This window comes from Carcharhinus amblyrhynchos, unplaced genomic scaffold (genome assembly GCF_965287045.1).
Source record: "Carcharhinus amblyrhynchos unplaced genomic scaffold, sCarAmb.v2.hapA scaffold_468, whole genome shotgun sequence".
In the NCBI taxonomy this organism is placed as follows: domain Eukaryota; kingdom Metazoa; phylum Chordata; class Chondrichthyes; order Carcharhiniformes; family Carcharhinidae; genus Carcharhinus; species Carcharhinus amblyrhynchos.
In genome coordinates, this window is record NW_027650208.1 from 58,841 (window position 1) to 73,063 (window position 14,223).

A 14,223-nucleotide genomic window follows, 5' to 3' on the forward strand; every position below is an offset into this window, starting at 1 on the left:
CATTCAACTGCCAGTCCTGCCCTTCCTTTAACCAAGTCTCTGTCACCGCCACCACTTCCAACTTCCTTTCGAACATTATTGCCTTCAGTTCATCTGTTTTGCCAGTCACACTCCTAGCATTGAAACACATGTACCGAAGACACTCAGAAACAATCTGATCCTTCTTCCTACCCTCCGGGCTTACCCTATCCCCAATCCCAGTTCCGTCCACTTCCCCACCCCCCCTCCATATTATCCTGATGTGAATGACACACACTTGTTCATGTGTCAGAGGTCATCACTCTGGCCTATCTGACCTTCAGTTACACTGGGGAGCCAAAGCATCTCACAAGCAATTGGATCTGGGAAGTGTGGATTGGCACAGGCTGTTCTTTGTAAATGGAAAGTGGGAGGCCTTCAAAGGAGAAATTTTGAGAATGCAGAGTTTGTATGTTCCTGCCAGAATTAAAGGCAAAGTAAACAGGAATAAGGAACCTTGGTTCTCGAGGGAGATTGTAACACTGATTAAGAGGAAGAGAGAGTTGTATGTAATGGACAGGCAGCAAGGAACAGATCAGATGCTCGACGAGTATAAAAAGTTCAAGAAGCTACTAAAGAGGGAAATCAGGAGGGCTAAAAGAAGACATGAGGTTGCTTTGGCAGACAGGGTGAAGGAAAATCCAAAAAGCTTCTATAGGTATATAAGGAGCAAAAGGATAGTGAGGGACAAAATTGGTCCAGAGTGGTAGATTGTGTATGGAACCAATAGAGATGGGGGAGATACTAAATGGGTTTTTTGCATCTGTATTTACTGAGGAAATGGACATGGAGTCTACGGAAATAGAGCAAACAGGTAGGGGGGGTCATGGAACCTTTACAGATCACAGGGGAGGAGATGCTGGCTGCCTTGAGGCAAATCAGAGTGGATAAATCCCCAGGACCGGACAGGGTATTCCCTCGGACCTTGAGGGAGGCCAGTGTTGAATTTGCAGGGGCCCTGGCAGACATATTTAAAATGTCAATATTCACGGGGGAGGTGCCGGATGATTGGAGGGTGGCTCATGTTGTTCCGTTGTTTAAAAAAGGTTCCAAAAGAAATCCGGGAAATTACAGGCCAGTAAGTTTGATTTTGGTGGTGGGCAAGTTATTGGAAGGTGTGATAAGGGATAGGATCTACAAATATTTGGATAGACAGGGACTTATTAGGGAGAGTCAACATGGCTTTGTGTGTGGTAGGTCATGTTTGACCAATCTGTTAGAGTTTTTCGAGGAGGTTACCTGGAAAGTGGATGAAGGGAAGGTGGTGGATGTTGTCTACCTGGATTTTAGCAAGGCCTTTGATAAGGTCCCGCATGGGAGGTTAGTTAGGAAGTTTCAGTCGCTAGGTATACATGGGGAGGTAGTAAATTGGATTAGACACTGGCTCAATGTAAGAATGTGGTGTCAATGTAAGAAGCCAGAGAGTGGCTGTGGAGGATTGCTTCTCTGAGTGGAGACCTGTGACTAGTGGTGTGCCGCAGGGATCAGTGCTGGGTCTATTATTGTTTATCACCTATATCAGTGATCTGGATGATAATGTGGTAAATTGGATCAGCAAATTTGCTAATGATACAAAGGTTGGAGGTGTAGTGGACAGTGAGGAAGGATTTCAAAGCTTGCAGAGGGATTTGGACCAACTAGAAAAATGGGTTGAAAAATGGCAAATGGAATTTAGCGTAGACAAGTGTGAGGCATTGCACTCTGGAAGGTCAAACCAAGTAGAACGTACAGGGTAAATGGTAGGACTCTGAAGAGTGCAGTTGAACAGAGGGATCTGGGAATACAGGTACAGAATTCCTTAAAAGTGATGTCACAGGTGGATAGGGTCTTAAGAGTGCTTTTGGTACATTGGCCTTTATAAATCAAAATATTGAGTATAGAAGTTGGAGTGTTATGGTAAGGTTATATAAGGCATTGGTGAGGCTGAATTTAGAGTATTGTGTACAGTTTTGGTCACCTAGTTACAAGAAGGATGTAAATAAGGTTGAAAGAGTGCAGAGAAGGTTCACAAGGTTGTTGCTAGGACTTGAGAAGCTGAGTTACAGAGAGAGATTGAATAGGTTAGGACTTTATTCCCTGGGGTGTAGATGATTGAGGGGAGATTTGATAGCGGTGTATAAGATTTTGATGGGTATAGATAGAATGAATGCAAACAGGCTTTTTCCACTGAGGCTAGGGGAGGGAAAAAACCAGAGGGCATGGGTTAAGGGTGAAAGGAGAAAAGTTTAAAGGGAATATTAGCGGGGGTTTCTTCACACAGAGAGCGGTGGGAGTGTGGAATGAGCTGCTGGATAAAGTGGTAAATGCGGAGTCACTTTTAACATTTAAAAAAAGCTTGGACGGGTCCATGAACGAGAGTGGTGTGGAGGGATATGGTCCAAGTGCAGGTCAGTGGGACTCGGCTAAAAATGGTTCAGCACAGACAAGAAGGGCCAAAAGGCCTCTTTCTGAGCTGGAATTTTCTATGATTCAATGATTCTAGGTGCCCACGGCTACACCAGGGATATTATCCACTCACACCATCCTGCTTTCAGACCAGAGAGTGAGTGGGCATTTTCCAACCTTATTCACTCCAAAACTGGACAATCCCCACCCGAGGTCGATGGACCTTTCCATGACCTGCCCCTCTCAGGTTAAAGGGGAATCTGCTACATTCTGTCTGTGACAAAGCCAAGCAGACCTGCCCAGAGATTCTGAACACTCCCAATGTGGGGTTCAGAGTGCGAGCTCCCCCAGCGATGGAACTCCACCTGCCAATACGGCTTTCATTGGCAGTGGTCCAAGGTGCCAATTTCCAGTGGACAATGAGACTGGGCTGGGATCCAACCACCAAAGGATTCAAAACACAAATTTCAGATCTTCCTCCCATGATTAAACTGATGGTTACAAGTGGCTAAGAGGGAGCTGGATAAGGGGGAGAGTGTGTGTGGGTAATGGGGGGGTGGATAAGGGGGACAGTGATGTGTGTGGGTAGTGGGGGGGTGGATAAGGGGGACAGTGATGTGTGTGGGTAATGGGGGGGTGGATAAGGGGGACAGTGATGTGTGTGGGTAGTGGGGGGTGGATAAGGGGGACAGTGATGTGTGGGTAATGGGGGGGTGGATAAGGGGGACAGTGATGTGTGTGGGTAGTGGGGGGGGTGGATAAGAGGGACAGTGATGTGTGTGGGTAGTGGGGGGGTGGGTAAGGGGGACAGTGATGTGTGTGGGTAGTGGGGGGGGGTGGATAAGGGGGACAGTGATGTGTGTGGGTAGTGGGGGGGTGGATAAGGGGGACAGTGACGTGTGTGGGTAGTGGAGGGGTGGATAAGGGGGACAGTGATGTGTGTGGGTAGTGGGGGGGGGTGGATAAGGGGGACAGTGATGTGTGTGGGTAGTGGGGGGGGTGGATAAGGGGGACAGTGATGTGTGTGGGTAGTGGGGGGGTGGATAAGGGGGACAGTGATGTGTGTGGGTAGTGGGGGGGGGAATAAGGGGGTCAATGATGTGTGTGGGAAGTGGGGGGGTGGATAAGGGGGACAGTGATGTGTGTGGGTAGTGGGGGGGTTGATAAGGGGGACAGTGATGTGTGTGGGTAGTGGGGGGGGGGATGGATAAGGGGGACAGTGATGTGTGTGGGTAGTGGGGGGGGGTGGATAAGGGGGACAGTGATGTGTGTGGGTAGTGGGGGGGGGGATGGATAAGGGGGACAGTGATGTGTGTGGGTAGTGGGGGGGGTGGATAAGGGGGACAGTGATGTGTGTGGGTAGTGGGGGGGGTGGATAAGGGGGACAGTGATGTGTGTGGGTAGTGGGGGGGGTGGATAAGGGGGACAGTGATGTGTGTGGGTAGTGGGGGGGTGGATAAGGGGGACAGTGATGTGTGTGGGTAGTGGGGGAGTGGATAAGGGGGACAGTGATGTGTGTGGGTAGTGGGGGGGAGGATAAGGGGGACAGTGATGTGTGTGGGTAGTGGGGGGGGTGGGGATAAGGGGGACAGTGATGTGTGTGGGTAGTGGGGGGGTGGATAAGGGGGACAGTGATGTGTGTGGGTAGTGGGGGGGGTGGATAAGGGGGACAGTGATGTGTGTGGGTAGTGGGGGGTGGATAAGGGGGACAGTGATGTGTGTGGGTAGTGGGGGGGGTGGATAAGGGGGACAGTGATGTGTGTGGGTAGTGGGGGGGGGGTGGATAAGGGGGACAGTGATGTGTGTGGGTAGTGGGGGGGTGGATAAGGGGGACAGTGATGTGTGTGGGTAATGGGGGGGTGGATAAGGGGGACAGTGATGTGTGTGGGTAGTGGGGGGGGGGGTGGATAAGGGGGACAGTGATGTGTGTGGGTAGTGGGGGGGAGGATAAGGGGGACAGTGATGTGTGTGGGTAATGGGGGGGTGGATAAGGGGGACAGTGATGTGTGTGGGTAGTGGGGGGGTGGATAAGGGGGACAGTGATGTGTGTGGGTAGTGGGGGGGTGGATAAGGGGGACAGTGATGTGTGTGGGTAGTGGGGGGGGGTGGATAAGGGGGACAGTGATGTGTGTGGGTAGTCGGGGGGGTGGATAAGGGGGACAGTGATGTGTGTGGGTAGTGGGGGGGAGGATAAGGGGGACAGTGATGTGTGTGGGTAGTGGGGGGGTGGATAAGGGGGACAGTGATGTGTGTGGGTAGTGGGGGGGTGGATAAGGGGGACAGTGATGTGTGTGGGTAGTGGGGGGGGTGTGGATAAGGGGGACAGTGATGTGTGTGGGTAGTGGGGGGGGGGGTGGATAAGGGGGACAGTGATGTGTGTGGGTAGTGGGGGGGGGATGGATAAGGGGGACAGTGATGTGTGTGGGTAGTGGGGGGGGGGTGGATAAGGGGGACAGTGATGTGTGTGGGTAGTGGGGGGGGTGGATAAGAGGGACAGTGATGTGTGTGGGTAGTGGGGTGGTTGGATAAGGGGGACAGTGATGTGTGTGGGTAGTGGGGGGGTTGGATAAGGGGGACAGTGATGTGTGTGGGTAGTGGGGGGGGTGGATAAGGGTGACAGTGATGTGTGTGGGTAGTGGGGGGGGTGGTCGATAAGGGGGACAGTGATGTGTGTGGGTAGTGGGGGGGGTGGATAAGGGGGACAGTGATGTGTGTGGGTAGTGGGGGGGGTGGTGGATAAGGGGGACAGTGATGTGTGTGGGTAGTGGGGGGGTTGGATAAGGGGGACAGTGATGTGTGTGGGTAGTGGGGGGGTTGGATAAGGGGGACAGTGATGTGTGTGGGTAGTGGGGGGGTGGATAAGGGGGACAGTGATGTGTGTGGGTAGTGGGGGAGTGGATAAGGGGGACAGTGATGTGTGTGGGTAGTGGGGGGGTGGATAAGGGGGACAGTGATGTGTGTGGGTAGTGGGGGGGGTGGATAAGGGGGACAGTGATGTGTGTGGGTAGTGGGGGGGTGGATAAGGGGGTCAGTGATGTGTGTGGGTAGTGGGGGGGAGGATAAGGGGGACAGTGATGTGTGTGGGTAGTGGGGGGGGTGGATAAGGGGGACAGTGATGTGTGTGGGTAGTGGGGGGGGTGGATAAGGGGGACAGTGATGTGTGTGGGTAGTGGGGGGGAGGATAAGGGGGACAGTGATGTGTGTGGGTAGTGGGGGGGTGGATAAGAGGGACAGTGATGTGTGTGGGTAGTGGGGTGGGTGGATAAGGGGGACAGTGATGTGTGTGGGTAGTGGGGGGGTGGATAAGGGGGACAGTGATGTGTGTGGGTAGTGGGGGGTGGATAAGGGGGACAGTGATGTGTGTGGGTAGTGGGGGGGGGTGGATAAGGGGGACAGTGATGTGTGTGGGTAGTGGGGGGGGGTGGATAAGGGGGACAGTGATGTGTGTGGGTAGTGGGGGGGGTGGATAAGGGGGACAGTGATGTGTGTGGGTAGTGGGGGGGGGTGGATAAGGGGGACAGTGATGTGTGTGGGTAGTGGGGGGGGTGGATAAGGGGGACAGTGATGTGTGTGGGTAGTGGGGGGGTGGATAAGGGGGACAGTGATGTGTGTGGGTAGTGGGGGGGGTGGATAAGGGGGACAGTGATGTGTGTGGGTAGTGGGGGGGGTGGATAAGGGGGACAGTGATGTGTGTGGGTAGTGGGGGGGTGGATAAGGGGGACAGTGATGTGTGTGGGTAGTGGGGGGGGGGGATGGATAAGGGGGACAGTGATGTGTGTGGGTAGTGGGGGGGGGGATGGATAAGGGGGACAGTGATGTGTGTGGGTAGTGGGGGGGGGGTGGATAAGGGGGACAGTGATGTGTGTGGGTAGTGGGGGGGGGATGGATAAGGGGGACAGTGATGTGTGTGGGTAGTGGGGGGGGTGGATAAGGGGGACAGTGATGTGTGTGGGTAGTGGGGGGGGTGGATAAGGGGGACAGTGATGTGTGTGGGTAGTGGGGGGGGTGGATAAGGGGGACAGTGATGTGTGTGGGTAGTGGGGGGGTGGATAAGGGGGACAGTGATGTGTGTGGGTAGTGGGGGGGTGGATAAGGGGGACAGTGATGTGTGTGGGTAGTGGGGGGGAGGATAAGGGGGACAGTGATGTGTGTGGGTAGTGGGGGGGGTGGGGATAAGGGGGACAGTGATGTGTGTGGGTAGTGGGGGGGGTGGATAAGGGGGACAGTGATGTGTGTGGGTAGTGGGGGGGTGGATAAGGGGGACAGTGATGTGTGTGGGTAGTGGGGGGGTGGATAAGGGGGACAGTGATGTGTGTGGGTAGTGGGGGGGGTGGATAAGGGGGACAGTGATGTGTGTGGGTAGTGGGGGGGGGGTGGATAAGGGGGACAGTGATGTGTGTGGGTAGTGGGGGGGTGGATAAGGGGGACAGTGATGTGTGTGGGTAGTGGGGGGGGGGTGGATAAGGGGGACAGTGATGTGTGTGGGTAGTGGGGGGGGTGGATAAGGGGGACAGTGATGTGTGTGGGTAGTGGGGGGGGGTGATAAGGGGGACAGTGATGTGTGTGGGTAGTGGGGGGGGTGGATAAGGGGGACAGTGATGTGTGTGGGTAGTGGGGGGGGGGTGGATAAGGGGGACAGTGATGTGTGTGGGTAGTGGGGGGGTGGATAAGGGGGACAGTGATGTGTGTGGGTAGTGGGGGGGGTGGATAAGGGGGACAGTGATGTGTGTGGGTAATGGGGGGGTGGATAAGGGGGACAGTGATGTGTGTGGGTAGTGGGGGGGTGGATAAGGGGGACAGTGATGTGTGTGGGTAGTGGGGGGGGGTGGATAAGGGGGACAGTGATGTGTGTGGGTAGTGGGGGGGGTGGATAAGGGGGACAGTGATGTGTGTGGGTAGTGGGGGGTGTGGATAAGGGGGACAGTGATTTGTGTGGGTAGTGGGGGGGGTGGATAAGGGGGACAGTGATGTGTGTGGGTAGTGGGGGGGGGGGGTGGATAAGGGGGACAGTGATGTGTGTGGGTAGTGGGGGGGTGGATAAGGGGGACAGTGATGTGTGTGGGTAATGGGGGGGTGGATAAGGGGGACAGTGATGTGTGTGGGTAGTGGGGGGGGAGGTGGATAAGGGGGACAGTGATGTGTGTGGGTAGTGGGGGGGAGGATAAGGGGGACAGTGATGTGTGTGGGTAATGGGGGGGTGGATAAGGGGGACAGTGATGTGTGTGGGTAGTGGGGGGGTGGATAAGGGGGACAGTGATGTGTGTGGGTAGTGGGGGGGTGGATAAGGGGGACAGTGATGTGTGTGGGTAGTGGGGGGGGTGGATAAGGGGGACAGTGATGTGTGTGGGTAGTCGGGGGGGTGGATAAGGGGGACAGTGATGTGTGTGGGTAGTGGGGGGGAGGATACGGGGGCAGTGATGTGTGTGGGTAGTGGGGGGGTGGATAAGGGGGACAGTGATGTGTGTGGGTAGTGGGGGGGGTGTGGATAAGGGGGACAGTGATGTGTGTGGGTAGTGGGGGGGGGGTGGATAAGGGGGACAGTGATGTGTGTGGGTAGTGGGGGGGGGATGGATAAGGGGGACAGTGATGTGTGTGGGTAGTGGGGGGGGGGTGGATAAGGGGGACAGTGATGTGTGTGGGTAGTGGGGGGGGTGGATAAGAGGGACAGTGATGTGTGTGGGTAGTGGGGTGGTTGGATAAGGGGGACAGTGATGTGTGTGGGTAGTGGGGGGGTTGGATAAGGGGGACAGTGATGTGTGTGGGTAGTGGGGGGGGTGGATAAGGGTGACAGTGATGTGTGTGGGTAGTGGGGGGGGTGGTGGATAAGGGGGACAGTGATGTGTGTGGGTAGTGGGGGGGGTGGATAAGGGGGACAGTGATGTGTGTGGGTAGTGGGGGGGGTGGTGGATAAGGGGGACAGTGATGTGTGTGGGTAGTGGGGGGGTTGGATAAGGGGGACAGTGATGTGTGTGGGTAGTGGGGGGGAGGATAAGGGGGACAGTGATGTGTGTGGGTAGTGGGGGGGGTGGATAAGGGGGACAGTGATGTGTGTGGGTAGTGGGGGGGGTGGATAAGGGGGACAGTGATGTGTGTGGGTAGTGGGGGGGAGGATAAGGGGGACAGTGATGTGTGTGGGTAGTGGGGGGGTGGATAAGAGGGACAGTGATGTGTGTGGGTAGTGGGGTGGGTGGATAAGGGGGGACAGTGATGTGTGTGGGTAGTGGGGGGGTGGATAAGGGGGACAGTGATGTGTGTGGGTAGTGGGGGGTGGATAAGGGGGACAGTGATGTGTGTGGGTAGTGGGGGGGGTGGATAAGGGGGACAGTGATGTGTGTGGATAGTGGGGGGGAGGATAAGGGGGACAGTGATGTGTGTGGGTAGTGGGGGGGTGGATAAGGGGGGCAGTGATGTGTGTGGGTAGTGGGGGGGTGGATAAGGGGGACAGTGATGTGTGTGGGTAGTGGGGGGGGTGGATAAGGGGGACAGTGATGTGTGTGGGTATTGGGGGGTGTGGATAAGGGGGACAGTGATGTGTGTGGGTAGTGGGGGGGGGTGGATAAGGGGGACAGTGATGTGTGTGGGTAGTGGGGGGGGGTGGATAAGGGGGACAGTGATGTGTGTGGGTAGTGGGGGGGGTGGATAAGGGGGACAGTGATGTGTGTGGGTAGTGGGGGGGGGTGGATAAGGGGGACAGTGATGTGTGTGGGTAGTGGGGGGGGGTGGATAAGGGGGACAGTGATGTGTGTGGGTAGTGGGGGGGGTGGATAAGGGGGACAGTGATGTGTGTGGGTAGTGGGGGGTGTGGATAAGGGGGACAGTGATGTGTGTGGGTAGTGGGGGGGGTGGATAAGGGGGACAGTGATGTGTGTGGGTAGTGGGGGGGGTGGATAAGGGGGACAGTGATGTGTGTGGGTAGTGGGGGGTGTGGATAAGGGGGACAGTGATGTGTGTGGGTAGTGGGGGGGGTGGATAAGGGGGACAGTGATGTGTGTGGGTAGTGGAGGGTGGATAAGGGGGGCAGTGATGTGTGTGGGTAGTGGGGGGGGGGGTGGATAAGGGGGACAGTGATGTGTGTGGGTAGTGGGGGGGTGGATAAGGGGGACAGTGATGTGTGTGGGTAGTGGGGGGGGTGGATAAGGGGGACAGTGATGTGTGTGGGTAGTGGGGGGGGGGGTGGATAAGGGGGACAGTGATGTGTGTGGGTAGTGGGGGGGTGGATAAGGGGGACAGTGATGTGTGTGGGTAGTGGGGGGGTGGATAAGGGGGACAGTGATGTGTGTGGGTAGTGGGGGGGTGGATAAGGGGGACAGTGATGTGTGTGGGTAGTGGGGGGGTGGATAAGGGGGACAGTGATGTGTGTGGGTAGTGGGGGGGTGGATAAGGGGGACAGTGATGTGTGTGGGTAGTGGAGGGTGGATAAGGGGGGCAGTGATGTGTGTGGGTAGTGGGGGGGTGGATAAGGGGGACAGTGATGTGTGTGGGTAGTGGGGGGGGTGGATAAGGGGGACAGTGATGTGTGTGGGTAGTGGGGGGGTGGATAAGGGGGACAGTGATGTGTGTGGGTAGTGGGGGGGTGGATAAGGGGGACAGTGATGTGTGTGGGTAGTGGGGGGGTGGATAAGGGGGACAGTGATGTGTGTGGGTAGTGGAGGGTGGATAAGGGGGGCAGTGATGTGTGTGGGTAGTGGGGGGGTGGATAAGGGGGACAGTGATGTGTGTGGGTAGTGGGGGGGGTGGATAAGAGGGACAGTGATGTGTGTGGGTAGTGGGGGGGGTAGATAAGGGGGACAGTGATGTGTGTGGGTAGTGGGGGGGTGGATAAGGGGGACAGTGATGTGTGTGGGTAGTGGGGGGGTTGGATAAGGGGGACAGTGATGTGTGTGGGTAGTGGGGGGGGTGGTGGATAAGGGGGACAGTGATGTGTGTGGGTAGTGGGGGGGGTGGATAAGGGTGACAGTGATGTGTGTGGGTAGTGGGGGGGGTGGTGGATAAGGGGGACAGTGATGTGTGTGGGTAGTGGGGGGGTGGATAAGGGGGACAGTGATGTGTGTGGGTAGTGGGGGGGGTGGATAAGGGTGACAGTGATGTGTGTGGGCAGTGGGGGGGAGGATAAGGGGGACAGTGATGTGTGTGGGTAGTGGGGGGGGTGGATAAGGGGGACAGTGATGTGTGTGGGTAGTGGGGGGGGTGGTGGATAAGGGGGACAGTGATGTGTGTGGGTAGTGGGGGGGTGGATAAGGGGGACAGTGATGTGTGTGGGTAGTGGGGGGTGGATAAGGGGGACAGTGATGTGTGTGGGTAGTGGGGGGTGGATAAGGGGGACAGTGATGTGTGTGGGTAGTTGGGGGGTGGATAAGGGGGACAGTGATGTGTGTGGGTAGTGGGGGGGTGGATAAGGGGGACAGTGATGTGTGTGGGTAGTGGGGGGGGAGGATAAGGGGGACAGTGATGTGTGTGGGTAGTGGGGGGGAGGATAAGGGGGACAGTGATGTGTGTGGGTAGTGGGGGGGAGGATAAGGGGGACAGTGATGTGTGTGGGTAGTGGGGGGGGGTGGATAAGGGGGACAGTGATGTGTGTGGGTAGTGGGGGGGGTGGATAAGGGGGACAGTGATGTGTGTGGGTAGTGGGGGGGAGGATAAGGAGGACAGTGATGTGTGTGTGCTCCATCACTCCTGCTATTCACTCCTAGGTTGCTTTCTCTGGACCAGGACAGACCTGACACAGGTGCACTTTTTGATATTTTTTCTAACTATGCATGCACAGTTCAGAGCTTCAATCGTTCCATATCCACAGCACGAATGGTACTGCAGATGGCTGAGAGTGTATGGGGCACCTGGAAGCAGATTTCTAAATCGGATCTGTACTACACCAGAATCAGCACTTCGGATGAAAATAGTAATATCAGACCTCTCTCTCTCACTCTGTCTCTCACACACACACACTCTCTCACACACACACACACACTCTCACACACACACACTCACACACACACTCTCACACACACTCTCACACACACACACTCACATACACACACACTCTCACACACACACTCTCACACACACACACACACTCACACACACACTCTCACACACACACACTCACATACACACACACTCTCACACACACACTCTCACACACACACACACACTCACACACACTCACTCTCACACGCACTCATAGAACATAGAACATAGAACACTACAGCACAAACAGGCCCTTCGGCCCACAAGTTGCGCCGATCACATCATCACCTACCAACCTATCTATAACCCTCAATCTCATTAAACCCCATATACTCATCCAGGAGTCTTTTAAAAGACCCCAGCGAGTTCGCCTCCACCACCACTGACGGCAGCCGATTCCATTCACTCACCACCCTCTGAGTGAAAAACTTACCCCTAACATCACTTCTGAACCTCCCTCCCCGCACCTTAAATCTGTGTCCTCTCGTAGCGACCATTTCAACCTGGGGAAATAGCCTCTGAGAGTCCACCCTATCTATTCCTCTCAACATTTTGTAAACTTCTATCAGGTCGCCTCTCAACCTTCGTCTCTCCAGGGAAAAGAGTCCCAGCTCCCTCAACCTAACTTCATAAGGCATGCCTCCCAATCCAGGCAACATCCTTGTAAATCTCCTCTGCACCCTCTCAATAGCTTCTACATCTTTCCTATAGTGAGGCGACCAGAACTGCGCACAATACTCTAAATGAGGCCTGACAAGGGTCTTATAAAGTTCCAGCATTACCTCCCGACTCCTAAACTCAATCCCTCGATTAATGAAGGCCAGTACACCATACGCCTTCTTGACCACCTCCTCCACCTGCGAGGCCGATTTAAGAGTCCTGTGGACCCGGACCCCAAGATCCTTCTGCTCTTCAACACTACTCAGACTTCTGCCCTTGATAGTGTACTCGTTCATCCCATTGGTTCTGCCAAAATGGACGACTACACATTTATCCGCGTTGAAGTCCATCTGCCACTTCTCCGCCCAGTCCTGCATCCTATCTATGTCCTGCTGCAACTTTTGCCATCCTTCCAGATCATCCACAACACCACCGACCTTCGTGTCATCAGCGAACTTACTTACCCATCCCTCCACTTCCTCATCCAGGTCATTTATGAAAATGACAAACAACAAGGGTCCCAGAACAGATCCTTGAGGCACTCCGCTGGTGACTGACCTCCATTCAGAAAAAGCCCCATCCACAACCACTCTCTGCCTTCTGCAGGCAAGCCAGTTCTGGATCCACAAGGCCAAAGGCCCTTGGATCCCATGCCCTCTCACCTTCTCAAGAAGTCTTGCATGGGGGACCTTATCAAATGCCTTGCTGAAGTCCATGTACACCACGTCCACGGCACTTCCTTCGTCAATGTGTTCAGTCACATTATCGAAGAACTCAACTAGGCTTGTAAGGCACGACCTGCCCTTGACAAATCCATGCTGACTATTCCTGATCATGTCAAACCTCTCCAAATGTTCGTAAATCTTGTCCCTCAGAAGCCTCTCCATCAGCTTACCAACCACTGAGGTCAGACTCACCGGTCGGTAATTTCCCGGGCTATCTCTGTTCCCTTTCTTGAAAATAGGAACTACATCCGCAATCCTCCAATCCTCTGGAACCTCTCCCGTCTCCATTGACGACGCAAAGATCATCGCCAGGGGCTCTGCAATCTCTTCCCTCGCCTCCCACAGTATCCTGGGGTACATCCCATCTGGTCCCGGCGACTTATCTACCTTGATAGAATTCAAAAGTTCCAACACATCCTCCTCCTTAATATTCACGTACTCAATCCTTTCCATCTGCTGCAAATCCATAACAAAATCTCCCAGATCGGCTTCCACTGTGAAAACTGAGGCGAAGTACTCGTTAAGCACCTCCGCCATTTCTTCTGGTTCCACACAAACCTTTCCCCCCTCACCTTTTATAGGTCCTATCCCTTCTCTTCTTATCCTTTTACCTTTCACATATTTATAGAAGGCCTTGGGATTCTCCTTAATCTTACCCGCCAAGGACTTCTCATGACCCCTTCTGGCTCTCCTAATTTCCCTTTTAAGTTCCCTCCTACAGTCCTTATACTCCTCAAGATCTTTAACCTCTCCTAATTCCCTGAACCTCTTGTACACCTTCCTTTTCTTCCTGACCAGGTTCAACACATCCTTTGTGCACCACGGTTCCCGCGACCCACCAAAACCCCCTCGTCTCATCGGAACGTTGTCATTCAGAGCTCCAGACACACATTCCTTGAATATCTGCCACCTTCCTTCGGTACTTTTCCCTAAGAATGCCTCCTTCCAGTTTATTTGTCCAAGTAACTTCCTGACTTCTTCGTATCTCCCCTTACCCCAGACAAACACCTTCCTAGCCTGCCTGATCCTATCTCGTTCCAACGCAATTGTGAAGGAGATAGAATTATGGTCACCATTTCCAAGATGCTCACCTACCGAAAGATCCATCACCTGCCCTGGTTCATTCGCCAGTACCAGGTCAAGTACAGCCTCTCCCCTCGTAGGCTTGTCCACATACTGCGTCAGGAAACCTTCCTGAACACACCTAACAAACTCCTCCCCATCTATACCCCTTACCCTAGGGATATTCCAGTCGATGTTTGGGAAATTGAAGTCTCCCATCACGACAACTCTGTTATTAAAACATCTCTCCAGAATCTGTTTCCCTATTTGCACTTCAACTTCCCTGTCACTATTGGGCGGCCTATAGAATACACCCAGCAAAGTTTTTGACCCTTTGCTGTTCCTAACTTCCACCCACAGAGATTCTGTAGACAATCCCTCCACGACATCCTCTTTCTCTGTAGCCATG